The 25,407-nt window shown below is 35.4% G+C and overlaps 1 long non-coding RNA gene across 1 annotated transcript in view; it reads right to left on the reverse strand.

Moving 5' to 3' along the window:
• The window catches only part of LOC138174857 (uncharacterized), a 155,588-nt gene that overhangs the window by 69,393 nt on the left and 60,788 nt on the right, over positions 1 to 25,407 (reverse strand). The window contains exon 2 of the long non-coding RNA XR_011171834.1: positions 12,952 to 13,035. This is a non-coding gene — a long non-coding RNA (uncharacterized lncRNA). The remainder of the gene's footprint in view (positions 1 to 12,951; positions 13,036 to 25,407) is intronic.

Raw genomic sequence — 25,407 nt, forward strand, 5'->3', positions numbered from 1 at the left:
TTTAAGGATGAAATTAATCAATGAATGGACAAGCTTTTATTAAGTGTCTCCTAAGGTACTGTATTAAGCCCTGGAGGTACAAAGGCAAAAAACAGACCTTGCCCTCAAGGATCATATATTTTAAAGGGAGGATACAGAATTCAAATAACTATGCACATATAAAATGGATAGGTACAATGCAAATGGGAAGTGAGGCCAGTTAATCCAACCCACTCATTTTACTGAGATGCAGAAGGGATATGAGACTCTTCCAAGGAATACAGGTAGTTAAAGTGGCAAAAGTAGGATCAAAGCGAAGATATAGGGGAGTCTAGTCTAAGGAGGAGTCAGAACAAGGAGATACTTGGGTGGAGGCCTAGAGTTAGGAAGATCTAAATTCAAATCCAATCACAGACATTTACTAGGTATGTGATCCTGGTAAAACCACTTAACCCATTTATCTCAATTTCCTCAACTGTGAAATGGGGATGATAACAGCATCCATTTTCCAGGGATGTTGCGAGGATCAAATGAGATGATGTTTACAATGAACTTACTACAGTGCCTGGAACATAGTAGGCACTACATAAATGCTTATTCCCTTCCTTTCCCTTTGAATATAGACCCAGCTCTATCTCACATAAGTGGTGGAACTTTAAGCATAATTCTTTTAATCACTTTTGTAGGATACATTAATGGGGGCTGTTAGGCAGCAAAGTGGGTCGAACACAAAACTTGAAATCAGAAAGACTCATCTTTGGGAGTTCAAATCCAGCTCCAGATACTTCCTAGCTGTGTGACCCTGGGCAACTCACTTAATCCTATTTACCTCAGTTTCCTCATTTGTAAAATGAGCTGGAAAAGGAAATGGCAAACCACTTCAGTATCTTTGCCAAGAAAACCATATCATGAAGAGTGGGACATGACTGAACAATAACAACAACAACAACAGGATACACTAATACCACCTCTTCTTGCCCCCTCCACATCCCACCTTCCTAACAGGAATGTAATAAAGATAAATGAAATAATCCAAGGGAAGGGCAGGGACTGTCTCTCAAGAGAAGTGCCATTTATTCAAGGCAGGTTTATCAGCAGAACCTCAAATAGAAAATATGGGGCTTTAGCTTGATGCTAGCCTAGACTCTGCTAACTCCCTCCTCCTCCCTTCTTCCCCTTGGTACCCCTCACTGTCCTGGGATTTCCACTTGATGCATATCCAGTTGACACTGTGGAAGAGATAACCAGGTTATCATGTCACTGGAATAATTTATTCCATATGGTGACCTAATTTAGGAAGCTGTGAATTCTTAATATCCTAATGAAGGAGAAATGGGGAGGGGGGGGGAGTTGCCTCCACTCAAAAAGTCTAATATATGAGTCCTAAGAATTTAACCAAGACTCAAATGGATCTATGATCTCATGGATTTGCAGGTTGCCTCCTACCATGAAAATCAACCTATCCACACAAGCCCTAAGAGACGAGGGCAGGGAGATTGGTGTTTAGTTAGAAGACAGTAATCAGTTTAAAATGCAAATTTTAAAGAAGGTTTCAATTACTGGGGGTCTCACCAAGCAATTCTTTTAATTAATTTATAACACAGTGGAAATACTGGGAGTCAGGGGACCTGTTTAACTGTTGCTAGTAAGCTATCAGAGGCACATATTTAGGGTTCCTGAAACTTGGTTTCCTTATTTGTGAAATGAGGGGATTGAATGATTTCTAAATTTCCTTTTATATCTAACACAACATGATTTACTTATTGTTACCCTCCTCCTACCCAATCCTAACCAATGCCCATTCATAAGATGTGAGAAAAAGTACTGGACATGAGGTATTTTGAGATACCCAGGAGTAAAAGTCTTAAGTGCTTTGAAATGAGGCACCCCAAATAATTGGACATTGAGGGGATGCCCAGCAATCGGGAAATGACTGAACAAGTATGATTATAACACAGTACTATTGTGCCATAAGAAATGACGAGCAGGATGATTTCAGGAAAATCTGGAATGACTTACATGAGCCAATGCAGAGTGAAGTGAGCAGAATCAGGAGAACATTGTACACAGTAACAGCAATATTGTATAATGATCAACTGTGAATGGCTTACCTATCCTCAGTAATACAAATGATCCAAGACAATTTCAAAGGACTCATTATAAAAAAATGCTATCTACCTCCAGAGAAAGAACTGATGGAGACTGCATGCAGATCGAAGCATACTATTTTTCACTTTTTTTCTTCTTTTTTTGTCCATGTTTTCTTTTACAGCACCACAAATATGTAAACACGTTTTACATGATTATATATGTATTTCTATATCAAATTGCTTGCAATCTCAAGGAGGGAGAGATAAAGGAAGAAGAGAAAATTTACAACTCAATTTAAAAAAAGAATGTTAAAAATTGTGTTTTTTACATATAATTGGGAAAATAATAAAATATTCATATTTTAATTTAAAAAAGAAAAAAATGTTAAAAGAATGAAAAAATAAAAGAAAATGTTACTTTATTGGAAAAATAACTAACCTAGAAAACAGATTCAGGAGAGAGAATTTAAGAATTATTGGGCTACCTAAAAATCCATTAAAAAAAAAAGATCCTTGAGAGCACTTTCAAGAAAATATCAAGGAAACTGCCACGATATCATAGAACCAGAGGGTAAAATAGTCATTGAAACAATCCACTAAGAACCTGGTGTAAGAGATCCCAAAATGAAAATTCCAGAATTATTGTAGCCAAATTCCACAATTATCAGGTCAAGGAAAAAATGCTCCAAGCAGCCAGATTTAAATAAACAATTTAAATATCAAAGAGCCACAGTCAGGAGTATACAGGATTTAGCAGCTTCTAAATTAAATGATTGGAGGCCTTGTGAAATATGATATTCTGGAAGGCAAAGGAGCTTGGATGACAACCAAGAATCAAGGGGACTTCCAAACTTTCTTGATGAAAAGACCAGAGCTGAACAGAAAATTTGATCTTCAAACACAAGACTAAAGAGAAGCATAAAAAGGTAAACAGGAAAGAAAAAAAATGTTATTCCATAAGATTTAAACTGTTTTCCCTGCATGAGAAGATACTTTTTACTAAAGAACTTTATCTGTATTAGAAGGAGTTCAGAAAACAGAGGGTAATGGTATAAGTTGACTTTGATGTGGTGATATAAAAAAGTTAAGGGATGAGAAAAAAGATTCTATTGAGAGAATAAAAAAGGAAGAGGCAGAGTAGGGTCAATTACATCACTTGAAGAGGTGTAAAAGACCTATTATAGTAGAGGGAAAGAAATGGTGTGTGTGAGCATTGTTTGAAATTTACTCTCATTAGATTTGACACAAAGAGGGAATAATATGCACAGTTAATAGGTAAGGAAATTTATCTTGCCCTATAGGAAAGTAGGAAGGAAAAGGTGGAAAAAAGGATAAAAGGTAGGAGGAAGGAGACTGATAGCAGGGAGGGCAGATTGAGGGAGGTGATGGTCAGAAGAAAAACTCTGGTGAGGAGGGACAGGGTAAAAGGAGAAAGAAAAGTATAAATAGTGTGTAAATAAGAGGGAAAAACCAAGTAATCATAACTGTGAATGTGAATGGGATGTACTCTCCCACAGAATGGAAGTGGATAACATAGTGGATTAAAATCCATAATCCTACAATATTATGTTTACAAGAAATATATTTGAAGAAGAGAGATATATAGAGAGCAAAGGTAAAAGGCTGGAGTAGAATATATTATGCTTTAGCTGAAATTTAAAAAAAGCAATGATAGTCATCCTGATTTCAGATAAACAAAAGCAAAAATTGATCTAATTAAAATACTTTAGGAAGGAAACTACATTTTGCAAAATGATACCATACACATTGAAATAATATCAATACTAAACAAATATGCACCAAGTTATATAGCATCTGAATTCTTAGAGAAGATGTTAAGTGAATTACAGGAAGAAACAAATAGCAAAACCACATACTAGTGGAAGATCTCAATCTCCCCTTCTTTGAATTAGATAATTCTAACTGCAAAATAAACAAGAAAGAAGTTAAGGACATGAAGAGAACTTTATAAAAGTTAGATACAATAGACTTCTGAGAACATGAAATGTGGATAGAAAAAAATATGCCTTTTTCTCTTTGGTACGAGGTACTTACACAAAAATAGACCATATATTGGGCATAAAAAGTTCACAAACCAATGCAGAAAGGCAAAAATATTGAAGTATCATTTTTAGATCATATGCAATAGAAATTACGTGTAATAAAGGGCTCTGGAAAGACAGGCTAAAAACTAATTTGAAATTAAATAATTTAATTCCAAAGAATGAGTGGATCAAACAAAAAATTGTAGAAACAATCAATAATTTCATCAACGAGAATAAATGAGACAACATACTAAAATTTATGGGATGCAGCAAAAGCAGTACTTTAGTGAAATTTTAAATCTCTAAATGCTTACATGAATAAAATAAAGAGAAGATTAATGAATTGGATATGCAATTAAAAAAAGTTAGAAAAATACAAAGAAAAAAATCCCCAATTAAATACAAATTAGAAATTCTGAAAATCAAAGGAGAAAATAATGAAATTGAGAGTAAGAAAATTTTTAAACTAATAATTAAAACTAAGCTGGTTTTATAAAAAAAAATAGATAAACCTTTGGTCAATTTGATTTTTAAAAAGTCATTTCCTATTGCCTCTAGACTTTCCTGCAGGTAAACAGTCTCACACAGGTTCTTCAGTTCATGGATGGAGGTCTTGAGAAGATCATTTAGCTTTCTGTCATACTACGGATTTGGGCCCAGGGAAGAAGTAGTTCTTCCTACTTCTCCATTGGCTTTCCCTGCCCCCATGTTTCCATTCTTATTTCTGTACCTATAAATTCCAAGTCCAGGTCACTGTTACATCTGTGGTTCCTTTTCTACTATAACTTTCCTTGGAATCCTTAAAATGTATATACACCTACCTCCTAAAGAAGTAATAACTTAGATTTATCCCTCTTCTCCTATATGTTGCAGTCATTTTTCTCCAAATAAGAAGGTACCTGTGGTTCTGGAATAATATTTTAGAGGTTGCTTACTCCAAAGCATTACAGAGAAAATATTCCATGGAGACATGTGATGACAGGTATGGAAAGGAAAAAAAAGCGCTAATGACAAATATTAAAAGAAAAAAAAGTTTACAGATAATATAGATTTTATGGATTAGTCCTTTTTCTGTGTGCTAACTGCAGAGGAGAAATCCTACTCTTCCTATCCTTTTCTTTCTAACTATTTTATCTCCTTTGAACAAATCTCACATTTGATATTACCTTGATTCTAGATTTCTTGAAAAAATGTTCACTACCATGCTTATTGGGTTTCATATTTTTTAATCTGTTTCCCTGACTTTCAGCTACAATGAAACCTCAGGTCTAGGGCAAATAATATCCTTTCTGTAGACCCCCCTTCAGTTATTTTGTGGAAAATCTCATCCTAGACCTATAATTCATGAACCTGGGAAATTTCCTATTTCTACCTATCTGTACTTAAATTATTTTTCCTATCTATAGATAGAAAGATATAGATATATTAGCAATTTAAATTACTGTATTTTAAAATGAAAATACATTTTAAAACAAAACCAAGATTTGATAAGCAGCAAATTCATACTAATTGTCAATGAAATTAACATTATATTTATGAAATATAATATAGGTATAAAAAGTCAAATTGGAATCAATACAAAGTGTATCTCAAAACAGATATGAAGAAAGAATTAGTGAAGTAGAGGGTGGGGGAGATTAAGATTATTTCTTTCCTGAAAGAATTGTTTTTATACTTATGAAGAAATATTATAAATGGAATTTTTGGGAAACCTCTCAACAACTTTCAGCAGGATATCATTCTTTACCAAACGAAGGATAATTATTATGAATGACAAACACATGAAGGTAAATAAACAGAGAACATATCCTTGGTGTATGGGGGTGCGGGGTAATTATACTGCACATACATATCATAAGATTATAAATAGATTTCACCTTAGAGATAGTTTAGATCATCTCCTTAATTTGTAGATGAGGAAACTGAAGCTCCAAAATGTAGTTTTATAGTTTCTATGATTTATATTTGATGTGATAATTTCATATGTCTAGAATTATAAAAAGGCTCATGGACTATCTAACACAACATTTCATTTTATAATCGTGAAACTGAATCCCACAAAGGTTAAGAAAATTGGTCAAGGCCACTCAGTTGAAGTGATTTGCCCAAGATCACATAGACAGGAAGCAGAAAAGTCAGAATTTAAAACCAGGTGTTCTGATTTAAAATAGTTTATGATGTGAATGAGAACAAAGGAGAATGTTTTGCTTCTTAGTTAAGCCAATACTTTTTGATATTAAATGATTATGTATACAAAAAAACCCCGTGTGATGATTTTAAATAAAAATTCTGATTTTCTTAACCATAAAGTACACAGTTTGTCACTATGTTAATTATCCAGCAAGGGAGTTCAATTTGCTGAGATCAACAAGTAATTTTCTAGTAGGCTTCCATATCCCTTCTGGGCACTAGAGGGTGCTCAAGAATAAATTTCTAGCCCATTCCCACCATCTGCCATACCCTCCTAGTGGAAAAGTAGTTTTCATTAATTCCTTACTGGCTGGGCTCCAAATTGAATTCAAGGGATAAAATGGAATATTGATCCCAATATTAAAATATGGTATCTTCTATCTGCATTTGGCTTAGCCCTAACCCTATGAAATATTTTACTCTCTCAGGCCATTTGCCAATGCATTTAAAGATGCAGGACCTTAGCATGCTATCATCTTAGCACAGTAAGAAAAGAAAATGAAAAGAAAACTAGAATAAATACTATTCTATTGAGATAGTCACTACCAATCATCTTCCTGCCTAGCTTTTCTTCTGTTTTTCTCTCAGAATTTTCAAGTGTGAACTGTATCTACTAAATGGCAAAGGAGAATGTATGTATGTCTATGCACAAGTACACACACACAGACACACACAGAGAGAAAGACACGTACAGAGACAGACACACAGACACACACAGAAATAATTAAAAAGGGGGTGGAGGGAAGAGGAATAGAGATGTTCCTTATCCTCAAGAAGTCCAAATGTGAAGAGAAAGAGAAGAATTGAAATGAGTTTGTGACAAATAGAAGAGAGTTTTGTTATCCTCTCAGATGCTCATGCTGTATCACATACCACATAGGCACACACACATGCACACATACATGGGAAGGATAAATGTTGATTTCAAATGAAGGAAGGAGAGTGGAAGTTGTATAATCATGATTTCTTTGTCTTCCTGTCTGTGTCTGTCTCTGCTGTCTTCACAATCTGTTTCTGTCTCTAATACACACACACACACACACACATACACCCCTATTATCCACAATGATAAAAAAGACATGGGTTAGTATTCTACACCTGTAACATTATCTTAACTATGAACATGTTACATGTTTGTTCATCTTCTCTTTCTTAGGAAATTACATAAATGCCTAAAACATGTTTGAATGAAGAACTTGCTAGAACCCTGTTGTTAGGCAATCTGCAAAGAAACCTGATTAGGATCAGTATAAAAATTGAGGGAGTGGGATTAATTAATAGAATTAAAGGTTGAATTCAGAACAATACTAAAGACTAAAATATTTTACATTAATTCTTCTCCCCTCAACCTTGGTGGTCTTCCATCAATAGCACTAGAAATTAGAGAAGACCCAAAATTATTCAATAGAAACAGCTCAGCCTTAGACTGGAAGGCTGAGTGAAATGTAACTCTTCCTGAAAGCTAACACTTCTTGTCATGACCTATGTAAATTTTTTTTTGGAGGGCAATTGGGGTTAAGTAACTTGCCCAAGATCACACAGCTAGTTTGTTTGTTTGTTTGTTAAGTGATTGAGGCTGGATCCGAACCCAGGTCCTCCTGACTCCAGGGCCAGCACTCTACTCACTGCACCACCTAGACGCCCCCCTATGTAATTTTTTCAATTGGCATTTCTCAATTGTCAGGAAACTACCATTTTCACAAAGTAATTTTAGGATTAAATTAATGGATAAGACTCATGGCTGTCTTCTCTGGATCTAGTACAATTTACGACACTTCAATGAGCCATGGAGTTGATCATCTACTTTAGTGCATTTCCTTAAAGGCATCTCAGCAGAAAGTGGAACTTTAAATGGAAGGTATAACTGATATAGAATTTTGGTGTTCTGCCCTTGGAAGTAGAGCGATGACATTAATCAAAAGGCCACGCTGCTTGACACCTCCATTTGTCCACTGAAATATCTATGTTAGGAATCTTAAATCCATCAGCAAACATTTTGTAAACACATACTATGTGCCAAACACTGTGCTTGACACTGGATAGCGTGGCAAAGTAATTTCATAATAAGATCATAGGTTTAGGTCTAGATCTACAAAGGAACTTAATTATTATCTAACACACTCCCTTCCACACTTTATAAATAGGGATCCTAAGGGTGAGAGAGATGATGATGATGATGGCTGAAATTTATAGAACAACTAAAGATTTGCAAAATGCTTTGCAATTATTATCTCCTTTTATCTTCACATGTTATTTTTGCTGTTGTTCATTCATTTCAGTCATGTTGGACTCTTTGTAACCCCAATTTGGGTTTTCTTGGTAAAGATGCCAGAGTGGTATGCCATTTCCTTCTCCACTTCATTTTACAAATGAGGAAATTGAGGTAAACAGGGGTAAGTGACTTGGCCAGGGTCACAAAGCCAGAAAGTATCTGAGATCGGATTTAAACACAGGTCTTCCTGATTCCAGGTGTGGCAAACTATCTTCTGTTTCACTTAGCTACCTAGATAATGTGATTTGCCAAAGGATAAATATAGTAGTAGAAACAGGATTTAAAGTCAGCTCTTTTGTTTACAAATCCTCTAGTATTTTCAACGCACCAATTTCTTTCTTTTTTTTAAAATTAACTCTACCTTTGTTAAAGGAAGGATATAATTGAATCACCATTTTCTATTTTCCCATTTTAACTTTTTAACATTTTAACATTTTCTATTTTAACTGCTTAAAATTATCCCTAAGTGCTATGATTTTCCAAACATCCAATCTGTTGCAAATTCTTGCTCTTTCTAGCTCTACAATAACTTGCACATATGTCCCTTTCTCTTCACTCATGTAGCTAGGTAATCATCACTTATTACCTGAACTCTTGCAAATGTCCTTCAAATTAATCTCCCTGCCTTGTCTTTCCCCACTCCAGTCCACTATATACAATCCATTAAAATGATTTTCCTTTAGCACAGATCTATTCTCTTTTGCCTCTAGAATAAAATGTGAATTCCTCTGTTTGACTTTTAAGTCCTTCATAACATGGCCCAAACCCATCTTCCCAGCATCATATGTATATATAAGGGGCATTATATGTATAATGCTCCTTACTACAACATATGGTCTAGCCAAACCAGTCTCTCTATGCCTTATATACAGCATTACATTTTCCATCGCTATGCCTTTCCCCATACCGGGAATGTGGTGCCTCCTAAACTTTGCCTCAAAAAAATCTCTCACTTTTTTCCAGACAAATTTCAATGTTCAAGTATTGCCTTTTATATACTCTTCTTAATACTTTTTTTCCTCCCACCATCCTTAACTATATGGGTATTCCCATTTTATATTTATTCTACATTTAAAAAAATGTTTTAGGTAAATGGCATCTCCATTCCTGGAGGGTAAGGGTTGCTTCAGTGTTTGTTTTTGTGTACCCAACACCTAACACAGTGCCTGGAATATAACTAGTTGCTTACTTAAATGTTTTTGTGGAGGTTTTGGTGGGGGGGAAGCAAGGCAATTAGGATCAAGTGACTTGCCCAAGGTCACACAGCTAGTAAGTGTGTCAAATGTCTGAGACCAGATTTAAACTCAAGTCCTCCTGACTCCAGGACAGGTACTCTATTCACTGTGCCACCTAGCTGCCCCTGTTTTGTGGGTTTTGAATGGGAATAAAAATGAAGTTCACTGGCCTAAATTTTATAAGTTGGATTCTCTACTTTTTTTTGGTAGATTTGTGGAGGATAAAAACAGAGATAATATATCTAATTTTGTAGATATCCTGCAGGATCTTCTCCCTTTTTGATGATCCTTCAGTAATCACAGTGTGTGGATCACTAATCACAGCGTGTGGATCACTAATCACAGCCATCAATTCTTCCTGAGCCAGGAACATGATTATACAGACCTGAACTGAATTAATTTAGAACATCTAGGCGCTTGCCTGTCATTTCCTTACTTATAGGAGATTTCAATTCCCTTGGACTACTTTTCTCCCAGTCCCCAAATCATTCGCTTTTACAGAGAAAAAGGACAAAAGTCATTTAATAGAATGTTTTCAGAGGTCTGTTTATTACCTAGTCTTCATTCCTACTCATCTTCTCAAGTGACCTACCCATTCTATCTGCAACTGTTTAAACAGAAATAAAAAGATCAGTTAATAGAAAAATCAAAGCTTGGACATATTCCGTAGGGCAAAAAAGAAAGTAAATTGTTAATATATCCATTCCTTCTAGGGAAATACTTGTTTTGACTGAAAGTGTTCCTTTCAACCCATACCCTATCTATACCTCACAGTAAATAAGGATTTTGTTTTGTCTCAATGAAAAACTTAATTGAGTGATATTGTTAATAAAGACTTGAAGACATAATCTACAATGTTAATAATGCCCCTTGCTAGGACAGAATCTTAAACTGCATTTTCTTTTAGGATTTTGCTCAATATTTTGATGTAATCTGTCATTTGGTAGCAAAAATATTGTTCTCATGTGACCCCTTTTTAAAGCCTTTTAGTATCTAAAGCTTTAGGTAAAATCAAAGTTTCTTAGCTGGAAAGAAATGTGTATTTATATGTATGCATATATGCACACACATACATGTACACTTATGTATATATATATATATATATATGCACATGTATATTCAACATTCAATGATTTATTAAATACCTGCTGTGTCCTAGGCATTGTGTAGTGAGCTAGGGATGCATATACAACAAAGAAAAACAGTCACTGCCCTCAAGAAGCTTTCATTCTAATGAGAGAAGACAACAAATAAAGGAAGAAAAAAAGGAAGAGAGATGCCTATTGCAGGGGCACAATGGAGAAATCCCAAGAAGTGCTAAAGAGTACAGCAAGGTGGGATGGATGGATGGATGGATAGATAAGTAGGTAGATAGATAGATCATTATATAGATAGAAAGATAGAGATAGATACATAGAGATAGAGATAATGAGACAGAGATATATCTCTGTGTGTGCATGCATGCTTGTATATATGTGTGTGTGTGTGTGTGTGTGTGTATCTCCATTGTATACACTCAGACAATGATGAACTGTCTTATAGATTTCAAAAGGGATCTTGGAAGTCATCTAATCTTGCTTCTTGAATTTACAGCTGACGAAATCAAGGTCCTAAAAGGTTAAATCTTTTTTCTGAGAGTGTATATTGTAGTGAATCACACAGACTGGATTTGACAGTTTCTCTTACAAGGTAAGGTAAGTATTCTTTCACTTTGTCACTGGATCATAGATCTAGGAGTGAAAGGAATCTATATGTGCATTGTGTATACATATATATGTCTAAAATGTCTATACACATATATTAAATATATCTATATATATGTATAATATGTATGTTTTTTTCTTCCTATAACCTCCTCCCACACCAAGAACATTTTAAAAGCTTTCTGCCCCTCTAATCATTGTTTTGGATACCATAATAAAGATGGAAGTATTAACAATACTTGTTATTGTTTCAGTTCTAAATTATAGAAGTTTTCTCACATTCATTAAAGGAAAGGATCTAATGTTCAGATTCCGTATTCATCACTATGTGTTAGAACTCATGCTTTCTTTTAAATGGCTCATGTTCTTTTATCTTTCTTCTTTGTTATATCTGTTTTTAATCAGTCCTTTTTCTAGTACAATCCTAATCTGGCCATCAGATATAGATTTATTCTCTGCAACATTGATTTATTTTCTGAAATCCATTTAAAAAGAAGGAGGCAATCTTTAGAAATACTTCACTAGGCACTTTAGCCATTTGATAGTAGACAGAATGATAGACTTAGAGTCACGCAGGCCTGGGATCAAATCTCAACTCTAACACAACCTCTGTAACTCAATCTCCATTGGCTTCCATTTCCTTATCAATAAAATAAGGAATTTGGACTAGATTGTCTTTAAGGAAAGTGGGCTAGGGGCAAAGGTAAAAATGAAACTGTCTCTGCTTTTCTTTTTTCCTTCTACTGGGCAACATACAAAAGGTTTCTTTTGGGATCAGGGTCTGATACTTGGTGTAATTAAGTTTTCAGTATCACTTTATGGATATGGAAACAGAGCAAACTAGAAAAGAATAGGGAAAATTTTCAAGGATTTAAGAGTTGCAGAAGAAAGAACAAGGGGGATAAAAGAGGTGAAATCTTTATAAGTATACACTGTATCTATTACCTATTATAATATATTTTATATTATATTATAAAAATAATAATATTATTACCTACCAAACTCTTTGTCACCAAATCACTCTTTACCTGGGCAATTTTCTATTTTAAACAACTTCAACAAATCAGTATATATATACACACACACACATACACACATATACATATATACATACATATATGTGCATGCATATATCTGTATGTATATATATGAATGGTGGGTAGCTCTCATAGCCCCTATCCTAAAATAACATCATTACCTAAAGAAGTTACACTATTTGTAAATGCCTGGATTTGACATGTTACACGTTTTTGCTATTGCTTTCTTTGTGGTTAAAGGGAAATGGAGTGATTCTTTTGACTAATTTTTGCTCTCAATCCTCCTCTCCTCTTTGATTCCCATGTATTCTTATCTATTCAATCACTAGACAATGTTTCCCTTTTTTGTTGAAATGATTTTACATTCCAGTCCTTAATGGGCAGGCAGTTTGGGACTCACCATGTGTTTCACATAAAATTCCCAGCTGCCTCTGGTGCTACATGATCAGGCCTGGAAGCTGAAGACAAGGTGAATTCTCTTTGCCTGGAGGAGGAAAAAAAAAATCTTGGTTTGAACTAACTTACACACTCAGTAGCCAAGTTTACATCTCCTGGATGTGGTTACCCTGAACATGTTTGGTGTTATATTATTTTTTCTGAAACTGCAGTTATCAGAAGGAAATCCTCCAAGGGTCAAATATCTTAATGCCAGCAACAGGATGTGAAGATTTATCAAGCATTTATCTCTAAAGATTTAGGGTTTAAGGAGAAAAAAAAAATCAGGAAACAGCGTGATTAGTCATTAAGTTTGTCAAGAAGCAAATCAAACTTAAAAGGATTCTGAAATTGTGAATAAAGGTATTGTAATTGGACTGAGCTATAAAGATTCTCTCTCTGAAGAAATATGGCCTTCCTATCCCTGGGGCCATTTGTGTGTGGGGTCTAGCATTCTCATTTGTCTGAACTACTTCTGGACTCTTGGAAAAGACTGCTTTTTTCCCTGTTTACCTTTTTCAGAAAGCCCATATAGCCTCTGACCATGAAAGACATATGCTTAGTGAACATTAGAAGCAGACTTGGAATTGTATGAAAAATGATATTCCCTGTGTCTGACAAACAAACTGTCAATTAACCTCTCTGGATCTATTTCTTCCTCTATAAAATGAAAAACTACAAACCTGTAGTACTTTACCTCGCAGGGTTATTGTAACAGTGATAAAGTATGTACATAAAATTCTTTGAGAACTTTAAGTCCTATATAAATGTCAGTTTTATTATTGTTGTTATTATACTTATTACTAAGTCAATATGGGAAGGGGCAAGCATTTATTAAGTTCCTACTATGTGCCAGACTCTGTCCTAAGCACTTTACAAATTTGAAAATGGAAAGGTGTACACTGGACCACCACTCCAAAAAAAAAAAAAACCCAATATGCTTATTTTTTTTTCCAATCCTACCCATGTGTCTTTTTTGAGCTAATTTGAATTTTAGCTCTGTGCTGAGTGCTGTAGAGTGAAAAGAGGGTTAAAGAGCCAACCAGGGAAATATCAAGTTGTGGTTGATTTTGCTTATGCTAATGCAGCCAGATAGTTCTTGTTTTTTTCCCTAGTAAATCTAAGGCATATTTACATAGATGTTTTTGTTAATTTACATATATTAGTCTTGTATATTTAGGAAACCAAATACTAGGACATAGCAGTCTCTCACACTTACTTTTATAGAATTTTTAATAATAAATAATTATTGATTATGTAATGTCACAGGTCTGAATGAATGCCTCTGAACAGAATAGAAAAGAAGTTGTTTCAGAAAATAAAATCACCTTCCTAGGTTAGAGGTCATCAAACACACTTTTCTGATAGATGTTGTTCTGGTACCTTTTTATTTGTTCCCTATGCTTACACCTACTGCAAAGTCATGGAGATGGGACAAGGCAGGGTCATTCCATATGGCCTCCATGATTCATGTTCTTGTAAGTGGCACCCACTATGTATTGCCCTTCCGCCATGCCACTTGTGCAACAAATTGTCTCATTTTAAAACATACATTAGTGAATGATAATACTAACAGCTACCACTTAAATGAGCACTTTAATTAACATTTATTTATTTTATCTTCATAGCAACCTGGTGATGCAGGTGCTTTTATTATCCTCATTTTCTAGATGAGGAAATTAAGGCTGAGAAAGCTTAACTGACCTTTGCATGGTAATGCAGCTCACAAGGGTCAGGAAGTAAGATTCAAACTTAGATCTTCCAGAATGTAAGCCCAGAATTATATCCGCAATGTCACCTAGCTAAATTCTAAATATTAGTCTTGAATTTATTTCATGGGAACATGTCATTTAGAAATTAAATAGATCTTCTTGAATTAAAATAGGCGTTAGAGTTGGGATGGACCTTACTGATAATCTTTTGCAGGGCTGAAATTTATAGGTGAGGCCCCAAAGGGCAAGTTATGTGCCCACCATCACTCATATAGCCATTAAACAAAGCAGATCCCTTTTCTCTGAATTCAATGTTCTTTCCACTCTGTCATGCTGCCTCACCAAAATTTTATCCTCATTTCACACATAAGGCTCAAATGATGAGACTCAGACAGATTAAATTAAAACATGTAGTCATATAGCTAGTAGATGTCTTGGTCTTCATCAGAACACAGGGCTTTTGGCCCCAAGGCATTCAGTTTCAAAGTACTTTCCTTTCCATAATTCGTCTCCAATAGATTGCAGAATTTGAATCACAGTTGATTGGATTCTACCCTGTTGAGCTCAGTTCTCCCTTAGAACTATAAGCTATGCTTTCAATCACCAACCAGGGATTGCCATTCTCTTTTTACAGTGGATCTTCCCTGAAACTTACTCAAGACAATAAGCTGCAGTGGTAAGGCCAATATACTCAAAAGGACTGGCTATGAACCCTGGCCTCCAGAGCATAGAAAGACCTTGAAGTTGGGCTGATATTTATGAATTTAGGAATTGAAACGTAACATGCATGCCTTGGGCTTGGCAGGCTAGATCAAAGCATCCTTACACACATGCTGTTTGACTGAACTAAATGGGAGCATTTGGATTATAAATAGTGGGCCAGATGCTCCCCAGTAAAATTCTATCTTCCTTCCTCAGTGAGCTTTTAGGTCTTCAGGATAGCAATAAAGAACTGTGTACCATGGGTCATTTCTTTGATAGATGTTCTGAAAACTCATGCAATTAAAATGATCATGAATAATACTGTATATAAACATATATTTTGCATATATATAATTGTTTTTGCACAGTTGTCTATGGCTCTTTGTGAACCCATTTGGTATTTCCTTGGCAAAGATACTGGGTTGGTTTGCCATTTCTTAATCCAGTTCATTTTACAGATAAGTTAACTGAGACAAACAGGACCAAATGACTTGCCCAGGGTTGCACAGCTAGTTAGTGTCTGAGGCCAGATTTGAACTCAGGAAGATTAGTCTTTCTGACTTCAGACCCAGCACTTTTTCCACTATAAACTTAGTTGTCCTGTGCATAAGTATAAAAATATATATGTATGTTTATACACAAACACATATACACACATATGCATACACATATATTTACAAATTATATTTTTAAATGAACTAATCTTTTGAGAGCCAATGTGGTATAGTGGATAGAGAGCCAACCTCAGGAGTCAGAATAGACCTGGGTTCAAGGCTCCCTCTGACCTCTTATTGTGTGACCATGGAAAAGTCACAATCTCTCAATGCCTGATGCCTCTCTAACTAGAAATTGCAGAACAAGTATTGATTTGCATTAGTGGAGGGATCTTCCTCATTGACTATTCTTGACAGCAGTAGAATCAGAGGTCCGAATGAAAAGCAACAAAAACTTCTTATGAATAGTAATAAGAACTGAAAGTACAACAAGCCAGAGGAACAGAAAACTGATAAAGCCTGAGATCCTGCTGGAAACAGAAGTCATTAACATTTTCAATTTTAGTCATCATTAAAGGACTTGCAGAATACACAGTCTTCCTTGTTCTTTCTTCAATTTTCATAACTAGGGCATATACTAGTCACATTACATGAGTCAATTATCTCAGTTTTATAATTTCAATCTAAATCCAAGGTTTTTTAAATAATTATCTAATTATGTTTCATCTTCTATTGCTGGCATCCATGTTGTTATGGTCTCATATTTTTGAGCTATTAATCTATAATATATTTGAATAAAACATCCCTCCGTTATGGTTATAAATACAAATAAGTGTGACCTTACAGCTGTGCAAGCCAAAATCCTATGATATCAATAGAATGCAGTGTATAACTATATGATATCAATAGAATGCAGTGTATCCCTTCTACATCATGACTTTCTGATCATGGTTTTGTTCTATTGCACTTTGGCATAAGAAATTAAATGGGAATTTTGTGGGAGTTTTGTGGAAGCTGTAGGCACTATGAGAAGGCCAGCAGATGACATAGAAAAAAAATTAGAAATTTGGAAGTGCATAAATATATGTGTAGTACAGTATGTCAATGTATTTTATCACTTAATACCATAATAATTCAGACATCTCTGGTATGAAGGGAGGACCAAAAGATTTTATGCAGATTTTCCAGATTGTGGAGATGTCACACCGCTTATCCCTATCATGTAGAAGGGATAACTGTACTTTCCAAGCCCAATATTGACTATGGCCTTCTTGCTCATACGATTCAGCTCATGGAATCGGAGACTTAGAATGAGCAAATCATCTAGTCCAGCCCCTCATTTTATAAATGTAGAATCTGAATCTTTGAGGAGTTAAGTGACTTCCCCAAGGCAATATAGCTTATAAATATGAGAGGTGGAATTGGAACTCAGGTCTTTCTGAATTCAAGTCCATCACTATATCCACTACACCATGCTACCTCTTCAATTTGGGGACCAATATAGCTAATTATAATATCTGTCAGTCATTTGGATGTCATTTAAAACTTCCCCCTTTGTTATCCAAAAACTATTTCCATATAATATGATTTGTTCATATTTAGTGTCATACAAGTTAATACAGAAAACTCCTAATTCTCAGAAATTGGTATTTATGTTGTGAAATCAGAAAAGTGTTCAATTTAACTAATATGTTCTTATCAGCAATCCACATTTATTGTTTTCCCATATTTTTTCCTTCCTTTAATGTTTTAGGAAGTTAACAAATACCAGGAGATTTAAATCCAAATATGAGTCAATTTAATTAATTGTTTGAAATGTTTATAGTAGGTCTTTTTTGTAGCAGCAAAGAACCAGAAACTAAGTGGCTGTTCATGATTGAAAAAATTATAGCACATGAATGGGATGGAATACTATTACGGCATAAGAAATAACCTCCTCTCCCACCCCCAACCCCCCAAAAAATGGTTGCCAAGAAACACAATTGTAAGATTGTGCTTATTTGTAGTTATAACCACTCCTGAGAGACGTTTTATTCAAATATATTTTAGATTAATAACTCAAGAATATGAGACCATAATAACATGGATGCCCTAAGCTGAAAATGAAATATATAATATATACAATTATTTTAATGTTGCATAAATTGATAGAGGGTAAAGTGAGGAGAACCAGAAGATTAATTTATAAAGTAGCAGTAATATTGCAAAGATAACTTTGAAAGACTTAAGATGATCATTTTAAGAACCACCAGTAATTCCAGAGGACGAATGATGATAATGACATTTTAGTCATCGAGGAACAGCCATCTACATAAGAGGAAGATATAGGCATACCAGTAAAGTTGAAATTTTTGAAATATTGAATTTTCACAAATAGATGTTATAGCACAGAGGAAAAATCTTGCAATTCATCTGAAAAGAAATTGTGACAGATGAGTAAAATTGCTAACAAACTTTTTGCTAAAAAACTAGCATTATCTTCTATAATGGTTCTGCTCCCTATAAACAGTATGGCATCTCAAAGTCTGATACTGTTATCTTTGCAGGCTAACATTCAGTTTCTTTCTTTTTAAAGAGAAAAACAAACAGAATTTTTTAACATAAACAAAAGTCTTTTCACAACAACCTTCAAAACAGTTCTTCCAGTTCTGTCAATGGAAACACCATTGTCCCAGGATCTAAATCTCAGAGTCAACTTTGACTTCTTACTCTGTCATTCCTTATTTCATGGCAATAGCTTAGTCTTATTGATTCTTCTTTCATAATGTTCCTCAAGACCAGACTTTTTTTTAATTAAATTAAATTTATTTTTACATCCATGTTATTTCCCTTCAAGCTTTCCCCTTCCTCTAAAGTAAGAAAAATAAAACCATTGTTACAAACCTATATAGACAAGCAAAACAAATTCACATGTTAGTTATATCCAAAAACTTATTTTTTAACAAGGTTATTCTGAAGAAAGGCATTTTTTTATACTCTAAGGCACTACATAAATATGATTTTGTTCAGATGTAGTTTTGCTTATACTTTTAGAAAATCTGTAATTTCATCACTGTAAGCATTTGTTTCACCAAATCCCAACAAAATTCATCCTTTGAATGTCAGTGTGGTCTAGCGAGGCTGGGTTATACTGCCCATAGGGTGCTGGCTGTAGAATTAGTGAGATCTGGGTTTGAGTCCCACTTCAGACACTAACTAGCTCTATGACCCTGGGCAAGTGGAAATGAAGACACTACCCTCATTAATCTGTAAAATAATTTAAAATCTATTATCCTATGACACTACCTGTAGGTTATTTTGTTTGTTTGGAGGGCAATTGGGGTTGACTTGCCCAAGGTCACATGGCTAGTGTTTGTGTTAAGTGTCTGAGCCTGAATTTGAACTCAGGTCCTCCTGACTCCAGGGCTGGTGCTCTGTTCACTGCGCCACCTAGCTGCCCCATTCCCGTAGGTTATTAAAAAAAAATGATTTTATATATACATTCATATGTGTATTTATGTATAGGAGAGAAGTTAAATTCAGTTGGTTCAGCTCTGAGAATTCTGGGGGTGCAGAAAAATTCCAGAAGCAGACTGGGGAGTCAAAAGTTGAGACTTCATTTTTTTTTATCCCACAGCTAAAAACAGATGACGGTCATTGGCTACACATTTGAGAATTCTTTTAAATTAAAGCAGGTTGCCTAGTAGGGAAAAAAATAAGTATCCTGCTCTCTCATCCTCACTAGGATGAAAGTGGCTGCAGTTCAAATGGCTGAATCTGATTATATAAATTGCTACACAGTATTCAAGAACTGCATTGCAAAAGATGTTGCTGTCATCATATATATGTACATGCACACACACATATGGGATGGAGAGGGAAAGCATAAGAAGAGAGAGAGGGAAGGGGCAGGATTGAAGTGGGGATAATGAGCGACAGAGAGAGACACACAGAGAAAAACAAAAAATAGAGAAAGACAGAGGAGAAAGAGAGACAAAGACAAAGAGAGAAATAGAGACACAGAGAGAAAGAAAGAGAGAGACCTGACAGAGAGATAGAGAGAGGGAAGAGAGATAGACAGAGACATAGATAGGCATGGGGCAGGGAGAAAGGAAAAGAGATGTCATTTACTTTAAAATTCCAGCACTCTAGGCAATTATCTAAGACTGTAAATTGTCAGCCTGTATTGGTAGATGGAATTTCTTTATCCAGAAGTTTCCTATAACGGTGGAACCCCAGACTCATAAACACAAACACATTATGTATAAATGCACACACATACACATATAAAATCATTTGGTGGCAAACTTTTTGTTGATGAAAGTGACTTAGTTAAACGTAAATAAAATGATCCTCAGACAGCAGGCCCTCAGTCCATCATTGGGCCTATGATTTTGTTCTACTGTGTAGGCCTTTCCAGGACAAGTCTACTTTGCTAATATCTTTGAGAAATCAGGGTCCTCTCCTTGTAATGATGCAAACATACTGGAGTAAGAATTTAGTCAATGATTTTTACTATAAGATGGATTAATTGAGAACAATGGATAGACCTATCAAAAAGTTCAGGAAACAGGTATTGATTTTTAAGGCTTTCCTAAAACCATTTTGAAGTCAATGAAGTAGCAGTGACATTTATTGCAATGAAATTCTTGCATAATCTGTTGGAGCCATCTCAATTACAACTACATTCTTCTTAAGTAGGATAAAAGAGACAGATACTTAATTCTGTGACAGGAAGCCTTCTTTTATTTGTAGGGATTTCTAAATCTGGGCCCAATGATCCTCATCTGTTTTAGCTACGAGCTGAAAAAGATTTAAAATCCCTAATCTTTGGCCACACAAGATCATTGCTGAAATTATTCTAGAATCTTTACCGCTGAACTGCCAGATCAAATGGTGATTATACTAAATTCTAAAAAAAATCTAGTTGCACCTGACACATTGTTGGTCTCTGATTCATGTGATGGAAAATAAACTTCCAACTGAAAGTCTACCACTGAGGTTTTGATTTACCCTAAGGTATCCCCAATGTTGCAACTTACAATAACTGGATAATCAGACCAGCATACTAAATTCATAGGTTCATAGATTTGGAGATGGAAAAGACAGTAAATCTTTGTGTTCACTTCCTCCTCTTGTTTTAGAGATGTGGAAACTGAGGCACAGAAAGGTTAAGTGACTTATGTAAGATTACAAAGCCACTGCCTGTGATGACATCTGAACTAAGGTATCTTTGTTTCCAGGTGCAGTCTTCTACTGCTTCATGCTTTCTCTCTTATAGGCATCTTGCTACTTAGCAGAGATTATATCTTCTTTTTTTTAAGCTAGGTAGAATTAATCTTTCCCTTATTGGTATTTTTGTTGTTGTTCTTTAGTTGTTTTTTCAGTCATGTCATATTCTACATGACCCCATTTGAGGTTTTCATGGCAAAGATACTGGAATGGTTTGCCATTTCCTTCTCTAGTTCATTTTAGAGATGAGGCAACTGAAGCAAACTGGGTTAAGTGACTTGCTCAGCATCAAACAGTTGGTAAGTGTCTGAAGCTGGATTTGAACTCAAGGAGATGAGTCTTCCTAATTCCAGGCATGGCACTCTATCCACTGTGTATTTCCCCTCTATAAGTGCTTTTCATAGTTTAATTTAGGATTTTAGCTGTTGGTAAATGTAATTCATTTTCTTTACTAGCTTATGAGAGGCTTAACATTAGGAACCATGATTACTTTGCTTTGCAAATAGTAGGTACTTAATAAATGTTGAACTTTGCTGCTCAACAAATAGATAAATAACAATTTTTATATTGAAGGAATGAGACATCAGCCTATGGGGAAGAGAGTGATCACATTTGTTCACCATTTCACTTACTGATCACAAAGCATGAAAATACTCAAAGGTGGTTGTGACCTTTACTTTCTTCTCTTCATGTTTATAGTTGAGAATAAGCCTTCAGAGTTGCCATTCACCCACTATTGTGTTGGAATCAGTTCCTTTCAACTTAATGTAAAGATTAACACAAGTGGAAGTTGATGACTCTATCCTAAGTACATATTTAGATGATCGTTTTAGCTTCCCTGAGATGGAGATAAATCATATTTCTCTATTTTTCAACTTAATTTTTTTGGAAAAAATATTTTCATTTTCACTGAAACATACTTTAAACATAAAGAAAAAATCTTATGAAACAAATACCAAACTACAACCTGGTCCCTTTTTCATTAGCCCTTAATTTGCACTGATGACTTTTCAGCCTGAGGGACTCCAGATCAACAGCAGCTGTGGCCATTTCCAGAATTATCAACACATAGATGCAAAGGACAATGTGAAAGGTCAGTGCAGTTTGGACTTTTGGACAAAGTAAGTGGGAGTGCATTGGCTTTTGCCCCCGGGGCGAGAAGCCGCTGACCTTCCTCAGCCACTCAGAGACACATGGCAGCTTCAGGTCCTGGCCTGAAGACTGTAGGGGGACCAAGCGACCAGTCTGAAGGGTAATCCCTCTTGCTTTAACATGCTTGGATCTGGATTGCAGTCTAGGGTGGAGATCCTGGGGTATGTGTCCAGCTTTCCAGAGCGTGTGGAGGCCTCAGAGAGGCCACCCATCTAATAACTCCAGCAGCTGAGAAAACCCCAGTGTTTGGGAGGAAAGCTCCCCTGTCTGGTGGCATAGTCCTACTGTGGCAAAAAGCCCAGTGGTCAAGTGACTGTGGGGTGACATGACCAGGCAAAGGAAACAAAGCAAACAGAAGATTCCAACATTAGACTCCTATTATGGGGACAAAAAGGAGCAAAGCGTGGAACAGGAGGAAGACAGTGAAGCCAGAACTCCTGCACCAAAAGCTCCAAAGGAAAATATGAGCAGGTTACATGCCATAGAGGACCTTAAGAAGCAAATAAGAGAAGTGGAGGAAAAATTGGGAAGAGAAATGAGAATGATGCAAGAAAATTACAAAATGAGAGTCAACAGCCTGACTGAGGAAAATACTACCTTTAAAAATACACTAACTCAAATGGCATGAGAGGCTCAAAAAGGCAATGAGGAGAAGAATGCCTTAAAAAGCAGAATTTGCCAGATCAAAAAAGAATATCAAAAGCTCACTGAGGACAATCATTGCTTCATAATTAAATTGGAGCAAATGGAAGATAATGACTTTATGAGAAATCAAGATGCTGTTAAACAGATCAAAGGAGCTGGGATTAAAACCAAGAATCACCTACCCAGCAAAACTGAGTATCATGGTTCAGTGGGAAATATGGTCATTCAGTGGAATAGAGGACTTTTAAGCATTCTTGATGAAAAAAACAGAGTTGAATAGAAAATTTGACATTCAGATACAAGAAGCAAGAGAAGCATGAGAAGGTAAACAGGGAAAAGAAATTGTAAAGAACTTATCAAAGTTGAACTATTAACATTCCTACATGGAAAAAAAATAATTGTAACTGATGAAACTGTTCTCAGTATGAAAATAGTTGAAGGGAATAGAAATACATTATATATATATATATATATATATATATATATATATATATATATATATATATACATATGTCTATATATGAGGGTATGTGGGCATATGAATACATATGTGAATGTGATGTGAATGTGTGTATATATGTTTACAAGTATACATAGATAGAGGGCACAGGACCAATTTAATAGGAAGGGATGATACTTAAAATGTGAAATTAAGAGGTGAGAGAGGAATATAATGAGCGGAGATGGGAAGAGATAGAATGGGGGTAAACTGCCTCATATAGAAGAGGCAAGGGAAAATGGTTACAATGGAGGGGAAGAATAGGAAGGCAAAAGGGAATGGGTCAACCTTATTCTCATTGAATTTGGCTTGGGGAGGTAATGACATACACACTAAATAGGGTACCTCACCCTACAGGAGAGTGGGGGGAAGAGGAGGAGAGGGGGTATGATGGAAGGGAGAGCAGCCTGGGGGGGAGGGATGTTGGAAGCACCCACTTTTGAAAAGGGATGGGATCAAAGTAGAGAATAGAATAAGTGGGAGGTGGGATAGGAGGGAGGGAAATATAGTCAGCTTTTTACAATGTATCTACTATATTTTTGTTTTGCATTAGCCACACATGTACATCCTATACTGAACTGCTTATCTTCCCAATAAGGGTGGGTGACTGGGGAGCAAGGGAATGAATCTGGAATTCAAACTTTTAAAATCTAATGTTTAAATATATGTATATATATATATATATATACGTATGTACGTACACACATATGTATATATATATGTACTATTATTACTATTTCACATGTAATTGGGAAATAAGATATCCTGGCACTGGAGCATAGAGATTCACCATGCCCTACTGGAAAAGTAAAAATGGGTATGTGAGAAAATATGGGAGAGAGCAGATTGGAGGAGTGGATATCCTGTGGGACTTCAATTTTGGGATGGTGGGTAGGGAAAAAATGGGGAGAAAATTTGTAACTCAAAATCTGGTGGAAAAAATAATTGAAAAAAAAGATGCAACAGAATATAGATAAGGATCTTTTGTATGAGATCAATGTATTAAAACAATTAGTATTGTATTTAGGTAATGATTTAAAATCATTAAAAACTCATCTGTTACTTTGATGTAATTATAAACATACACATATTTATGTAACTCCTTTACCATATATTATCTCTGATTCTAATGTGTTTTGGGACAAAATACCTTCCCAACTTCTTATTGCTTGGCATGATTAAAATATTACAAATTACATCAATAAGCATCCAAAATCGTCATTGCTCTGGAATTGATCCAGGAATATTGCTAACTCAACATTATCAACCTTGTTAAAGTTATCTCCTTTTAATTTGATGTCTATGATTTTACATATTTTACCTGTATTGGTTATTGTATTATTTCTTTGTATTTATGCTTATTACATTGTTAATCCTTTGTGCTTGCTTCCTATGTTTACTGTGTCTTGCATCCAGAAATCTCAGCACCCTTGTTGCTGAAATTCATGGCTTTAAGTTACTTGCAAAGAAAGGGGGAGATGTTGAGTGCCAACTCCAGTTAGTCAGGAAACAGCCAGCTTCTTGCAGGTGCTCCAAGGCCCACCAGATGCTGGCTTACCAGTCTCCATGATGTGCAGGGAACAGAGCTCACTGAATTCTTACTCACCCTGACAATAGTGATGCATAGGTAACTAAGTACAAGGGAGTGTACAATCCATCCAGTTTGAAATGGGAACATTAGATAAAGAATGGACACAATAGATTTCGAGGTCTGACTGACATCATCTGCCTGACATCACAGAACTAAACAAAGCAGTAATGGAAAACATAGTGACTGATAGTTACCTTCCTGGTCTCATTGCTGTATAAAATCCTTGCTCATTGTATCAATAAATAGAGTTTGGAGTTCTATCCTGAACTGCCCACCTGGCCTGGTTTATCTCACATCTTTGATCACACTTGATGATGGTATCCTTACTGACTTTATTAGCATTCTTCATTCCTGGCTCACTTACAATCCTTATATTAGATGTTAATTGCTCCTGGTTTTAGTCTGTAGCTCTGTG

This window comes from Petaurus breviceps, unplaced genomic scaffold (genome assembly GCF_028583685.1).
Source record: "Petaurus breviceps papuanus isolate PSGF00001 unplaced genomic scaffold, PetGlider_PUasm1.0 76, whole genome shotgun sequence".
Classification (NCBI taxonomy): Eukaryota; Metazoa; Chordata; class Mammalia; order Diprotodontia; family Petauridae; genus Petaurus; species Petaurus breviceps.